General features: G+C 41.2%; 1 protein-coding gene and 1 long non-coding RNA gene across 2 annotated transcripts in view; one reads left to right on the top strand and one right to left on the bottom strand.

Moving 5' to 3' along the window:
- The window catches only part of XK (X-linked Kx blood group antigen, Kell and VPS13A binding protein), a 46,048-nt gene that overhangs the window by 18,832 nt on the left and 12,002 nt on the right, over window positions 1-15,214 (bottom strand). The window lies entirely within an intron of this gene.
- Window positions 811-5,428, top strand: LOC134736027 (uncharacterized). Its single transcript, XR_010119689.1, has 3 exons — window positions 811-846; window positions 2,048-2,110; window positions 5,303-5,428. It is a non-coding gene; the product is annotated as an uncharacterized lncRNA (long non-coding RNA).

Below are 15,214 nucleotides of genomic sequence, written 5' to 3'. Positions count from 1 at the left end.
CATTGGGTTAAGAGGATGAAGCTGGTCTATCCATTCCAGGCCTTGCCCAGCTGTTCTGTAGGGTCAAGGATATCTACACCTCAGAGAAATCTGTAACTTCGTTTTCTATTCCTGTACCTAGAGATTGGTTTGGCATGGACATGTGACCCAATCTTGGCCAACGGAAACTGAATAGAATTATGTTAAAAAAGAGGCATTCTTCCCCAGTAAAAAGAAGTACACAGGAAGAAACCTCCCTCTTCATCATGTCTGCATGTAATGTCTAGACCTAAAACTACCTGTTGATGTTTTAAAACATGGCTCCTGAAGTCCTATGAAATACCACCTGTCAACAAGTAGGGTCTATGTCTTCTCTTCTTGAATCTGAGATCACGTGACTCCTAATAGGATCAAGCAAAAATGATTCTGGTTTCCAGGACAACATATTAAGACACAGAAAACTCCTCCTTCATGTCTCTTGGAATCCTCACTCTTAAGATCCAGCTTCCATGTTGTAAAAAAGCCAAGAGAGGTCCACATGGAAAAGAACCAAGGCCTCCAGCCCTCAGTCCCAGCTAAGCAACCAGTATTAAACAGTACCAAATTGCCAGCCCCTAGTCAAGCTGCCTCAGCTGATGCCACATGGAGCAAGGTAAGCCCTGCGGATACCTACACAAATTACAAAATCATAAGCAAAAGAAACGACTGCTATTACTTTAAGTTACTAAGTTTTATGGTGGTTTGTTATGCAGAAATACATACTGGATACATGGTCCCCTTGGAATCATCAGGGGAGACACCAATAAGAAGCCAAGGAAGACAGACAAAAAGATGGAAAGTGCCTGGATCCTCGACACTGTTGTGCTAGTAAGTTAGTCAACCACAGGATCACTCTGCCTCTGAACTTATTATATGAAGTAATACATTTTTACAATTTTAAATTGCTTTTAGTTGCATATTCTTTCACTTGCAATGAAAACATCTCAAATGATACCCTCACTTTTTTCATCTATGAAACTGAGATTAATTTAACTTCCCTGCCTAACTCACATTCACTGACCTTACATTGAGTGGTCATATGTGCCAGAATTGGGCATGCACAAACGAGTAAAACAAAGACCCACAGCCACCCAGAGTAGCCCATGATCACTCTCTCTGTTGCAACAAAAACTTACACTCATTGTGAAAGCATGAAAAACACAGATACATGGAAAGAAAAAAAGTACCCCATATTCTCACTATCTCAGGACAACTAATTGATATTCCAGTGTATTTCCCTTCATACTTTCTGAAGTTTTGTGTTTTGTGTGTATGTGAGTACACACATGCAAAAAACAGATGATGTTGTGCCAAAAGTTTATAAGCTTATATGACGTAAAGCAACACATACAAACATAAAAAGCTATCCCTTCAACTCCCTCCTCACAATATTCCTCTAAGAATATATGAATTAAAGCTATTATCATTAGATTAGTTCATAAAATACAGTTGGTCCAGAAAACAGGCAAAAAATTAAGTAAGGTTTTTTTCAGAATCTAGTCAACCTGTCTGGCCAAGGTAGATCTCTGGGCAGCGACCTGATCAAATAGAAGATTACTGCATCAGGTTATCAAAGTTCAGAGAACTGTAGTATAAAATTAGACCTATGAATCCTAGCCTATTCAGCCTTCCCCCAAATACAGCAGAAGTGAAATTGCAGGAGTGAGTTATTAAGAGTGCTTTCCTAGGAATCCAAGAGTCAATAAACACCTCTGAAATCACTAATTCAAACACCCTATCCTGACCACCACCTTCTATCCATCTGACTTGCTTGCCTAAGAGCTACTACAATTGTTTTTTTTAATTTTTACCAAGCCCTCCAATGAAATAAATCCTCTATTTTCCCACATCTAGCTAAGAATACTTGGTGCAAAACTTCATTCATTCTCTTGCACAAACCTCAAACATGCTTACCCTTCAATTCTGTCACATCATCTGTGACAGAAATTGTCCCTGGATGAACCTAACTGTCTTTTTCAGAGCTGCATTTGCCTAGCCCACTGTGACTCAAATTATCATCTCTATTTAGATGACTACTCTCAAACTGAAGAGCTTGAGGCAAGCATCTGGGTGCAGGTGGTTCATCTGGGAGGTAAGCCTAGAAAGCAGAATGAAGGAGTTGGATGGGAAGTGGGAGAGGGGAGGAAACAAGGCTAATAAAGACTACATTTTTAAACTGGTTACAATTCCCACTGGAGATCCACAAAGGATTGTGTAAATTGTATCCCAAATTATCCATCTAAAGGACAGAGAGGCTGAGGTCTTATCCATCAACTACCATCTCCCTTAGTTTGGGGGTGGCCCCATGGGCATTACCTTACCCACACTTCTCATCAGTACCTGAGCTGCATTCCCTGCCAGAGGAGAAAGACCTGAGGCAGAAAAGAAGAGAAACACTGCAGTGTGTGCTGCGACACATGCTCGAGATAGGATGTTGGTAACGTGCACAGAATCTTTCACCACAGCTGCATGGACATACGGCTCAGAGCATCCAAAGCCTGCTATCAGCCTATGTAGCTCTCCAGGCTACACGGCCATTCCTGCTTACTAAATCTTAAAAATCTTTTAAGGTATGTCTTCTTTTAGATGTCCCACAGACACCTCCAACTAAAAATGACAGAAACTGAGAGGAGTCAGAAACACATCCATGGATTTAAACTTTTTGAGAGAATCTGCTGATGGCAACAGTATGGGGCTTCCTCAACTGAGTGGTTTTGCCGATGGATGAGGCTGCGAGGACCCCTGCCAGTCTCTGGAACCCAGGCATCAGCAATTCTTCTTGAATTGGGACATGTCAATTAGACTGACTGTCCCACCCTTAAAGAATCGGTGGCACTCAGGCCTGTGCACCGGCATTTTCACATTCTGTGGGGCGATGTAACTCCTGTTGTTGTTGCTGGTCTTATTGTTTTTCAACTCCAGGATACAGGCTATCTGACAGGTCACTGATGCATACTACAAAATGCATTGTTCAATACAGGTTCAACTGTCTTCCCTCTCAAAATGTCATACAAGAAGTTTTGTTTCCAATTATATACTTATTTTGATATCTCTAAACAATCCTTTGTTGGTTCTCTTTTATTTTATTTTATTTTATTTATTTATTTATTTATTTATTTAGTTAGTTAGTTAGTTAGTTAGTTTGTATTTTTAGTAGAGATGGGGGTTTCACCATGTTAGCCAGGCTGGTCTCAAACTCCTGACCTCAGGTAATCCACCCACCTCAGCCTCCCAGAGTGCTAAGATTACAGGTGCGAGCCACCACACCCAGCCATAACATCTGTTCATTTCCTTACAAGTAAACAACAGGTTCACATCTGTATGGGCAACATAATTTTACCCTTTTGAAAAATATATTTTAACCACTTTGGAAGTCATAATGAGATGTCCAATAGATTCACCTGTAAGAGTCAGTTAAACATTGCTGACAAGGAAGTGCACCTCATGAGCAGTTAAAGCCTAGGCATGTCCTTTCTTCGCTCTCATAGGTGAATCCAGAGCACCAGTAGAGCTTTGTTGACATCCTCGTTTTCTCATTTGAAATCCTCTCTCTACAAATTTTGTGTTTCTGTTTTGTTCTGGTTCACTTAAAGCCATTAAGTTACTCCCCCTTATTGAGAGAAATGGTTTGAAATCCGATTTTAAGGTCTAACAATCTGGAGATCTTAGTGCATCCATGGTTTACTGAAATCTAGTCCCTATTGGGTGACAGGCAACAGAAAGTCTGGTTTGTCATCCTTTTTGTTAGTTTATTTTTCTAAGCTCAAATCACTTAAGAATTTCATGCCCCTTGAGAGGAAAAGAGCTATTAAAATCTGGACTGAGGAGATTTTCTGATTTTGTGTTCACTCTTGATCCATGCCTGAAATTGAAGAATTGAAGCTACAAACTCTATTTCTATCTGTACGTCTATATGTCTGTGATATCCTCACCTCTGATTGTACGAGTGTGTAATGTTTTCCTACCTATGCACAGTATTAATATATTAGATTATAAAGTCTCCCAAATTAAAGGAGTTCTATTCTGATTGGCATATCCAGAAAAATAACTGCTTATATAATTTGAATATAACTAGAATTTCCTAAAATACAGAAATTGTACTATTGATTTTTAAATGTGCTAGTTTAAAAAACATATTATCCTAGAAACCAACTCAAAACCATTTTAAGAATTCAGACTTATATAATTTATGTAACTCTTTGGCAAATAAGACTAGTTTAAGACTTTGAGTTTAATGTAAATATCTCTGATTTATCAGTGTCATATTTAATACAAGCATATATTTTTATACTCTTGGGTATGTTTTTCCTAAACTTATACAGCTTTTTGATCAAATGAGCTAGAATTATTCCTGTTAAATATTTAAAATTATTTAAAAACTTAAATCTATTTTTAAGCAACTTGACTCATTGTTCTGATAAATTTATAGTTCCATAGTAATGAGGTTGTGTAGTATGTTACCCTGAAGAGCATTTCCAAAATCTTTAGATAACTGAAGATCTTGGACATTCATTGGCTTTCTAGATCATTTCTAAGTAAGACAGAATACTGAAAAATTGATTAGTAAGCACAGTTTTCATTTATACGCTATTGCTTGTTATTTGTACATGCTACAAAGAGGCTCTATCTTTGGGTCTGTAAATGAACATGTTCATTTCTGCCACACTGTGGAATTAAATAAGGGAAGTACGTGGCTGGATAAAGCTCAGTGAAGTATATTCATGAGATTGGCTAGGCTGCTAAAATGACAGAAATTCACAATTATCTACTCCCTGGTTTTCTTTGTGAAATACAAGGGGCTGCTTAAAATTTATAATTAATACATGTGAATGAGATTACTAGGAATCTCAAGATAATGAAATTTTTATTATGGGCAAAAAAGTATATTTCTGTTCTAAAGAAAAATGACTTGTTCCAGGATAGGAATGAGGAAGAATGGTGGAGGATAAAACTTGAATGGATAAAGAAAGTTGTAGGAGGTTTGCAGAAAGAGTCTGAAAAGGAACACAATTTTGTGTTAACATTTTGCCAAATCTGGCTCAGTTTTGATGGGTTTATTTGTGAGACTGTCAAAAGTAAATAGTGGGTTATTTAGAAGCAAATATTTCATTGAAACAAATCTAGAATTAGTTTTCTGTGAAAATGAGTTTTCTTGGAGTATTGGTCTGTTCTTAATAAGAGGTTGTACATGATTGCTTTTGGCGTAAATTTGTTTCCTATGACTGCCATGACATATTACCACAAACACAGTGGCTTAAAACAACAAATGTTTGTTGTCTTACAGTTCTGGAGATCAGAAGTCTGAAATCAGTTTGGCTAGGCGGAAGTCAAGGTGTCAACAGGGGCATGCTCCCTCCAGAGGATCAAGGACAGAATCCATTTTCTTGCCTTTTCCAGCTTCTACAACTGCATTCCTTGGCTCCTGCCTCTTCCCTCCATCTTCAAAGCCAGCAGTGCAGCATCTTGTTTCACTCCTCACATTGTCTTCTTCCTCCGTGATCAAACCTGCTGCTGCCTCTCCCTTATAAGAACATTTGTCCTGGGCCCAGCTGCACAATCTACAATACAATAATCTCCCAACCTCAATCTCTTTATCTGCAAAGTTCCCTTTGCCATATAAAGTGACATACACAGGTTTCAGGGAATAGAACCTGAATATCTTTGGGGTCATAATTTAGCCTAAAATATTACCTATGTAATCCTGCCCTAAAAGTTGGTATTCTGCATCTTACCACAATAACACTTTTTTTCCCTAACTTTATCATGCCCTTGATTATTCTCTTCAAAATAAAAAAAATTTCATTAAGAATGTGTTAAGGTCTTTTGGATGTTTATCTAAACATTGTACTGTCACTTTAATTAATAGATAGCCAAGCTACAACCATTCATGTACTCAGTCACGCATGATCCTAACTTAATTCTCAAATCTCCTAGCAATTTTGCCTTTCAAAATAAAATTCAAAATTTTAAATGAAATAAAATGAAACTCTATAAATCTTTTACACTTAGACTTATCGTTGAGATTTCCAACAGAGTACCTAGAAAATAGGAAAGATTTGTTCTTTTACCTTATAAAAAGATAGATATTAGATAAAATTAGCTTTGTTGCTGTTAGTATTGATGAGTTGCATGGAAAAAAAATAAAATCAAAGAGGTGTTCTTCAGCCTGGGCAACATAAGTTAGATCCTGTCTCAAAAAAAAAAAAAAAAAAAAAAAAACTAGGAGCATAGTAGTGTGCACCTGTATTCCCACCTACTTGGAAGGCTCAGTGGGGAGGACGGCTTGAGCCCAGGAGTTTGAGGCTATGGTGAGCCATGATTGCACTACTGCACCCCATCCTGGGTGACAGAGTGAGACCCTGTCTCAAAAAAAAAAAAAAAAAAGAAAGAAAAAGAAAAATAAAAAAAGAGGTACTCAGCCTTCCCTAGATTAAATCTGAATATGAAATATATTATTAGTATAAATATTTCAGAAGGTCTAGATTGTATGAGAAGTTCCTAGAGATTTGTCAGTGCCCCCCACTGTCCATAGTATGTTTCTAATTATCAGAGTCCTGCTGGTGCTTTCCTTCATAATATTAGGCAACAAAATTATAGTGTTAACAGTCATCATTTCAGTAGATTTCTAAAACTATTTAGTCACAACTTTCTCTTTTTTTTTTTTTTTTTTTTGAGACGGAGTCTTGCTCTGTCACCCAGGCTGGACTGCAGTGGCGCAATCTCGGCTCACTGCAAGCTCCGCCTCCCGGGTTCACGCCATTCTCCTGCCTCAGCCTCCCAAGTAGCTGGGACTACAGGCGCCCGCCACTGTGCCTGGCTAATTTTTTATATTTTTAGTAGAGACGGGGTTTCATCGTGGTCCCGATCTCCTGATCTCGTGATCCGCCCGCTTCGGCCTCCCAAAGTGCTGGGATTACAGGCGTGAGCCACTGCACCCGGCACAACTTTCTCTTTTAAGTTTTTTTTTGGAGAGGGAGTCTCGCTCTGTCACCCAGGCTGGAGTCCAGTGGTGCGATCTCGGCTCACTGCAAGCTCCGCCTCTCGGGTTCACGCCATTCTCCTGCCTCAGCCTCCCAAGTAGCTGGGACTACAGGCACCCGCCACCACGCCTGGCTAATTTCTTTTTGTATTTTTAGTAGAGACGGGGTTTCACCATGCTAGCCAGGATGGTCTCGATTTCCTGACCTCGTGATCCGCCTGCCTCGGCCTCCCAAAGTGCTGGCATTACAGGCATGAGCCACCACGCCCAGCTTCTCTTTTAAGTTTTATGAAGCATCTTCCCTCATGGCTTTTTAAATTGAGGATGCACATCAAATCTTTTTATGGAGGTTTAGTAAAATACAGATGTCTAGAATCTACTGTAGACTTACTTCAAAATAGGATTAATCATTATGCTTACATATGTTTTGTTCAAAACTTTTTTACATTGGCCTTATTATTTTGTATGTCACAATTTCTTCTTCAGTTGTATTATGTTTGTTATGTACTTCCACTAGACTTCACTTTATCACAAGTCATAGGTGAACCACAGGCACTTTAAGTGTCTATCATCTCCAGATACTTTTCTTTTTTTGGGGGACGGAGTTTCATTCTTGTTGCCCAGGCTGGAGTGCAATGGCGCGACCTCGGCCCACTGCAACCTCCACCTCCTGGGTTCAAGCGATTCTCCTGCCTCAGCCTCCTGAGTAGCTGAGATTACAGGCATGCACCACCAAGCCCAGCTAATTTTGTATTTTTAGTAGAGACAGGGTTTCATCATGTGGGTCAGGCTGGTCTCGAACTCCTGACCTCAGGCTATCCACCTGCCTTGGCCTCCCAAAGTGCTGGGATTACAGGCGTGAGCCACCACACCTGGCTGATACTTTTTTTTTTTTAAGAATTGTGGTTTCACTTTGTGGCCCAGGCTAGAGTGCAGTGGTGCAATCGTAGCTCACTGCAGCTCAGAACTCCTTGGCTCAAGAGATTCTCCCAGCTCAGCTTCCCATGTAGCTGGGACTACAGTTATACACCACCACATCCAGCTAATTTTTAAAATATTTTTGTAGAGACGGAGGTCTCACTATGTTGCCCAGGGTGGTCTTGAACTCCTGGCCTCAAAAGTTCCTCTTGCCTCAGCCTTCTAAGTTGCTGGGATTACAGGCATGAGCCACCATGCCTGGCTCTCCAGATAGTTTTTGATTTACACTGATGTTTCCCTAAAGACCCTACAATCAGCTACAGGAGGGAGATTTTTGTCTTCAGCAAAGAAGGATTGTCTTACTGCACCATGAAAAACGTCAGTACCTCAGGTACCTCAAAGACTAGGCTCTTGAACACAGGATTCTCATGATATCACCACATTTAAGATAATGGTTAGTGGACAGAGTCAGAATTTCCAGAATACCTTAACTCAGACATATTTGTGTTCATAATACAGTTTAATACAATGTCCAGTGGAACAAAACCTAAGTTTGCAAAGTCCAAAGACCTATACTATAAAATCAGCACTTTTCTCCTAACCTGTCTGGCCTTCCCCAAATAAAGCACAAGTGAATATTCTTGGGAGTGAGTTATTGAGTGCTTCCCAAGAAATCCAAGAGACCCTAACACCTTGGTATTGAAGACTTCAGTTTCTTTTTCTCAGAGAAGAACATTAAACACTTTCTCTTTTGAGACCCCTTTTTCAGGATACAATAGAGGAAAGAGCCCCAATAACAGGTAAGGAAGGCCCAGCCGTCATTCTACTGTGCTGCCCACTCACCATGTGACTTTACAAGAGCTGATTACTATCACTGGACCTCAGTGGCCTCAGCTGTAAAATGGAGACCCTAAAAGAATTGTGTACTCTGAACCCTATTTACCCATTTTCCATAGAACTATTTTGTTAGGAAAAGAGCACAGTCATAATTACACATCTCCAGCTGACCTTTGAAATAATTTTTCCATTTTTCTCACTGGAAACTGATGGGCCCCCAAGTAAACTACACTGGAGGAGACCAGAACCCAGTTCTGCCTCTCCTTTCACAAAGACTTCCTTTCACAGTTGCCTTGGTGAATTCTTTTTATCCTACATTTCAGAACTCAACAATCTTACATCTGCTGCATCTAACATGCCCCACTGATGCTAATTGGTTTCCTTAATATCTTTTGCTTTAACACAAGTAGTTCAGCAACATTTTCACCAGTATTATGCTAAAGTCCTAAATATAAGAAGGATAAATCTGTTTTCATGAAGACTCTGAAGGAGAAACAATACCAACTGTAGGTCCTGTTTACTGCTTTTCATTAGATTTAAAATCTAAATCTAAATCTAAAAAGTTTGAGGACTGGTACAATGAACTATCTGTTACCAGTCAGTTACGATAAGTATGGACATTGAGAGCTGGCATTTAGGAATCTGTATAGCATCTGATTTAGCCACAACATTTAAATTAATGAGCTCACTTTTTGAACAAGGTATATACCAGTGCAGTTGTTAAACTCGAATGACAAGTCAAATATGAGTGGCATACTACTAATACAACCACATATCAGTTCACAATTTGCTGGAACAAGAAAAACAAGGAAGTTTGCTACTACTGGTCCTACCGCAATGATATTTTGAGAAGCAATGCACAATATACTACTTCATTAAATGAGATTGATTGTTCTGAATACTGTGGACTTAGAATTAACTTATAGTGAGAGTAACAAACTCAAGTATCTCCATTAATCAGACAACTACTATAAATTAATGAAGTGAATCAGATATGGGACTTCATAGGGAACTGTGTGGCAGGAATGTGGCAAACCAGAGGCCCAGTCTTCATGGAGCAGTAGCTAGTCATCTCTATGTGACTATAATCATGTGTACCCTCCTTTTTACTTCTCAAGAGAGCCAGAAATCCAGACTTTCAGGTACAATGTTATTTGATTTTCAAATGCTACCAGCTTATTAATTTTCTTTTAAGATGTCTGCTTAGAACTAGCAAACCTATCTGCCATCCAGATTGAGTTGTAAGATGCCACTTTGTAGACTGCGCTTTAGGAAATAATATATTAGAGATTAGTAGTGTCAGGGTTGTCCTTAGGGCCATGTGGAAGATGTGCTTGTCTAAATCCCAGAAGTCTTTCTTGCCATATCCTGTCCACTGAACCTCATATTTCCAGGCACCTCATTGTCAAGCTGCCCACCCCACCACTGCATGATTCCTTATGGAGCACTGTGGAGCACTCCCAGCCTTAGCCCAGCTGCTCGCTTCCTCTTCTGTGCATTTGAGCTGCAAGCAGGCCTCTCTCCAGCAGCTCCAGGTGGGGAGTCTCCTTCAGCTCATCACTTCATGGCGACAGCAGCGCCCCCTCTCCTGGCCGAAGTGAAACATCTTTGTGTCCAGGACATGGGTTTCTCACAGCCCAGTTTTTAAACACATGACCGCTATTTCCTTCATTCTCGGGATACGCCTGTGAATTAGCCAAAGGCCAAGCTGGGTCCTTCTGCTTAGACAGAGGCAGAGAGAGGGCGAGCCACAAGGCAGGAGGAGAAAAAGGGACACCAGAGTGGGGACTGCCTGGCTCGTGTCCCTCTTCCGCTGTCTCCTTCCTCTGCTGGGCACTCTCCTGTCTCTCCACAGGGCTCAGCAGGATGTCGCTCTCACAGCCAGTGGCCCAAGTGCCCAACAGTAACCTGAGAACCAGACCCAGATGTACCCTGGGGAAGCCTGCCTGCGTGTCTGGGGTTAGGGAAGGAGACAGATGCAGCTGTTTATTAAGGGCCACACTGTGCATATCCAAAGTGGACTCAATCTTTGGGAAAACTAAAGATAGAGGGACTCTCCGCTATTTTACACATGAGCAAACCTGCACAGCAGGAGTAAATCAAAGTCCAAGATCACATGGCCAGAAAGTGCTGAACTAGCATCTCAAACCCAGGTTGTCTGATCTGTTATTGAATCTGGCTGGGCAGCCTCTGGCCAACAGGCAGCAGAATGTGGCCACAGAGGATCCAAGGAACAGGTGAAAACCTAAAATATGGACATTCACAGGCAAGGGGACAGATTGCTACAACACTTGATGTGACACCTTTTTTAAACAGTACAGAGCACAAGTTTTTAAAAGTACAGTACATGCTTTAGAGGTCATCACTCAAGACAGAATTACACAGGTTATTTGTATACCTTTTGAACCTGTTTTTGGCCATTGATAACTCTATGCTGTTCTGTGAAATACATGATCATACACAGATTATTTTTTCTGGGAATGCGATTGATAATTGTGTTTATAATGGAATACATTTACACATAAGTTTTGTAATATTTTGTAACCATTAAGAACTGATTGGATTGCATGTCTTAGGCCAGAGAGCTTTTATATAATGTTACTACTTAATTTAACAGTGTCCACAAGAGGACAGAAGAATATATTCCAAACAAAGTGTCATAGTACCAGTTACTAATCCCTGTCTCAAGTCCTCTTTTGGAATGAGGCAGGGTACAAGTAAATAAATAAAATAACATGACCATAACTTTTTTTTGCATTTTTCCTTGTGTTTTCCCCATCACTCCTCAATCTCCATGTAAAGCCTGTCCCATGAAGTTCATGCCAGCTAGTATGTAGTGTGCCCCCTCTCCACCCATCCCTGTGGCCACTGCCCTCTGACTTCAGACCTTCGCTATTCTGAATAAAGCCTCCCGCATCTCAGTCAGAGTCTGCAGCTCCACCCCAGGTCCCAGCGTCAGGTTAGGAATTTATCAAGCCTAGGAGGCCCCCAGCAACTCCCTGGCCTCACAAGGTCTTCCAGTTCAAAGCCAATGAGGAAGTCTCTATATCTTTATTCCCAGTCAGCTCCTCCCGCCAGGGCCAGTGCTCTCACCAACCACTGGAAACTGCCCCTTCTAACATCACTGATTCAAACACCCCACACTGGCAACACCTTCCACCCATTCAGCTCTCTATGGGATAGCTTCTCCTGGATGTCTCAAGGACACCTCCAACCCAAAATGAGAGAACCTGAGAGAAGTCAGGGGCACTGTCATTAAAGACTTTAATAGCATGGGCTGATGGCAGCAGACTGGGGTCTCTCATCTATGGGAATTTTTGAGGCTGGATGAAATTGTTGAAGTCCTGCCAGGTTCTCAGACCCAAGCATCCCTCCTTCTCGGGCTGGGGCACCTCATCAACCTGATGGTGGGTACAACCTCCAAGAGGCATCTGAGCTGCTTATCCTTGTGCATGGCCCTCTCTATGTGTTCTGGTGTGTTGTGCACCCTGCAGCTGTTCTGGGCCTCCTTGCCTGCCTGCTCCAGGATGCTGGCCATCAGATACTAGAGAATAACAACCAGGAAAACAGGTGTGGATGGGCTCAGGCACTGGGCATACTGACGTCGCAGAAAGCCGTCCATGTGGCTAACAGGAAACTGCAGCTAGGCTTTTGTGGAGCAGGGAAGAATCTCCTTTCTAAGGCTCCTTTTTGCCCTCACATGGTCTTGGTGAGTTTTGTTTTGATCAGCCCTCGTCGATTTTCCCACTAGCCTGAGCCTCTCCAGGTACCAGTGCTTATTCCCGCCCACTGTGCTCCAGGCCCTCCTTGGTCAGGGAGCTGCCTTCACTACAACCTCAACTTTGTGATATTACTGGTGTCCACTGAGCCCTGATCAAGCCTGGCCTCGAAATGTCTCTGACAGGAACCTGCTCACCCTAATAACTGGACCGTCTTTTTGAGGAAAGTCTAACATTGTACTTGACTTAAACATTCTAGCAACAACAAAAAAATGTGTTTCAATCAAAACATTGTCCTGTCTTCAGTACACCAATCCAGGTTCTCTGATTCTAGCTTTGTATTGCCAGTGAGCTCATTTACATTCCTCTGTAAGCTATAAGTCACTAACAGACATGCTCAATGTCTTGTACAGTAGAGGTTCACATGTTACCCCTCTCATGATGTAATAAAACCAGTTTTACTTCCATTTACATACTCATTTTGATATCTCTGGTCAATATTCCTATGTCTGTCCTTTGGGTTATCTTATAAGCTGGTCCGAACATCTGCTTGTTCTCTCATGAGTTAAATAGAATCTTTAAAATGTATTCATTTCTTTAAGTCTGGAACTGAAAGTAAAATATACCTCGCAAACCTGTCACTACCAAGACAAATGGAGATCCATGGCTATAACAGTCTATATCAGGAACTGGGAATTATTCTTGACATCTCTCATTGCCTCACCTTCATATCCAATCAATCATCACATTGTTCCGCTTACGCATTCTTAATATTGCTCCAATAATCTACGCTGACTATTCCAGTCCAGGCCATTATTCTCACCTTGACAACTATAGTAGCCCACTTCCTAGCCTCTCCGTTTCTTTCTTCACTCTCTTCCAATCCATTTTGCGAGTAATCAGTTTCTAAAACTAAATTTGATCATGACACTTGTTGCTTAAAACTCATCAGTGCCTTCCCATTGCCTCTGGAATACAGCTTGAAATCCTGGGATGCTCTTTCTTGATTTTTCTTCACCTGGCTTCTTTTCTTCATCTAGCAGTTTTCAGTTTAAATCTAAGTTTTGGAAACTTTTGCCTCATTTCCCAGACTCGGTTAGACAACCCCCAATATACCCTCAGAGAGGCTACTTATCTTTCACTTTGCAGGATTTACCTTAAATAAAATATGCATTTGATTAATAATTTTTCTGATGTTTATATATCCTATTCGAAGATGATTGGGCCCTGTCTACCTTATTCACCACTTTATCCTCAGAGACCAGCTCAGGGTCTGAAACACAGAACATACCCAAGAAATACTCATTGAGTCCATAAATAAAGTCACACAAATCTAACCTCAAATTCTAGCTCCTCTGTCCGACTATGAGTACAATTTTCCCCCTTTTTTTTTTTTTGAGGCAAGGTCCTCCCAGGCTCAAGCAATCCTCCCGTCTTATCCTCCCAGGTAGCTGGGACCACAGGCATGCACCACCACTCCCGGTTAATTTTTGTATTTTTTGTAAAGATGGGGTCTCGCCATGTTGCTCAGGGTGGTCTCAAACTCCTGGGGTCAAGCGATTTGCCCACCTTGGCTTCCTAAAGTGCTAGGATCACAGGTGTGAGCCACTGTGTCTAGCTCAATTTCCCTCTTTAGTAAGATGGAGATAATATTATCTACCTCAGGGACACTGTGAAAATGAAACACAAGGATGCCTATCACAGTGCCTGGCACAAATCAAGGGTTCATGAAACAGTCATTTTTACTACCAACATTAGCACCTTGAGTGGAATAGAGAAGGGCACTGTGAGGGCCAGGCAAGCCAAGTGGCAGGCTGCAGGGGCCTTCACAAAGCACAGTAACATTGGTATGCTCACTTAGGCTTCAACCCAACCCATCCTCCAAGATCCAGAGACTTGAGCAAGCCCTTGCTGATAACTGATTAGACTCAGGGAATCTCAGGATGTCCAAACTCACCCAAGACTGAAGCTCATAGACACAGTGTCCATCATTCACTGACTAATGAGAAAGAAAACGTCCCAATAGCGTATGATTCCACTGATATGAAAGATCCATAATAGTCAAATCCATAGAGACAGGAAGTAGATTAGTAGGCTGCCAGGGGCTAGGGGCAGCGGAAATGAAGAGTGACTGTTAATGAATAGGGGACTTATTTTTGGTGTAATGAAAATGTTCTAAAACTAGACAGTGGTGATGATTGTATAACATTGTCAATATACTGAAACCTACTGAATTGTACACGCAAAGTGGTGAAATTTATGTTACATGAATTATATTGCAATTGAAGAAAAACAATAACTCTCCAGTGACCATGTAGCTGGCTCTCCCTTCTCTCCCTCATAGCAAACTCTGCTAATGCCAAATCCATCAGTGTTTGCTCAATGAGCACAGAATCAGACAGAGAGGAGAGAGTTACAGAATTTGAATGCTGAATAGGGTCATGTTGTGATGGACTCTATGTCCTTCTGTCAAGAGGGACACATTTCTATTGGTCTAGACTGCATTTAGATGATGTAGTAGACACTTTCAGTTGCCTATTCATTTTCCATTCCTCTCACTATCTTAAGAGAACACGGTTTTGTTATGGGTGGCAATGGGCCCAACCACATGCAGGCCATGACTAGTCTAATCCAATGTTCTCAAACTTTGCTGATAATAAAATCACCTGGAGCCCTTGTTTAAAGAACAAAAGGGAAATAAAAAGAAAAGACATAACCTTGGCTCCCATCCCAGACACAGCAA

The sequence above is a fragment of the Symphalangus syndactylus genome, chromosome X (assembly GCF_028878055.3).
Source record: "Symphalangus syndactylus isolate Jambi chromosome X, NHGRI_mSymSyn1-v2.1_pri, whole genome shotgun sequence".
Lineage (NCBI taxonomy): Eukaryota > Metazoa > Chordata > Mammalia > Primates > Hylobatidae > Symphalangus > Symphalangus syndactylus.
The sequence above is the reverse complement of the archived record's forward strand: the minus strand, read 5'-3'. Positions and strand labels throughout refer to the sequence as shown.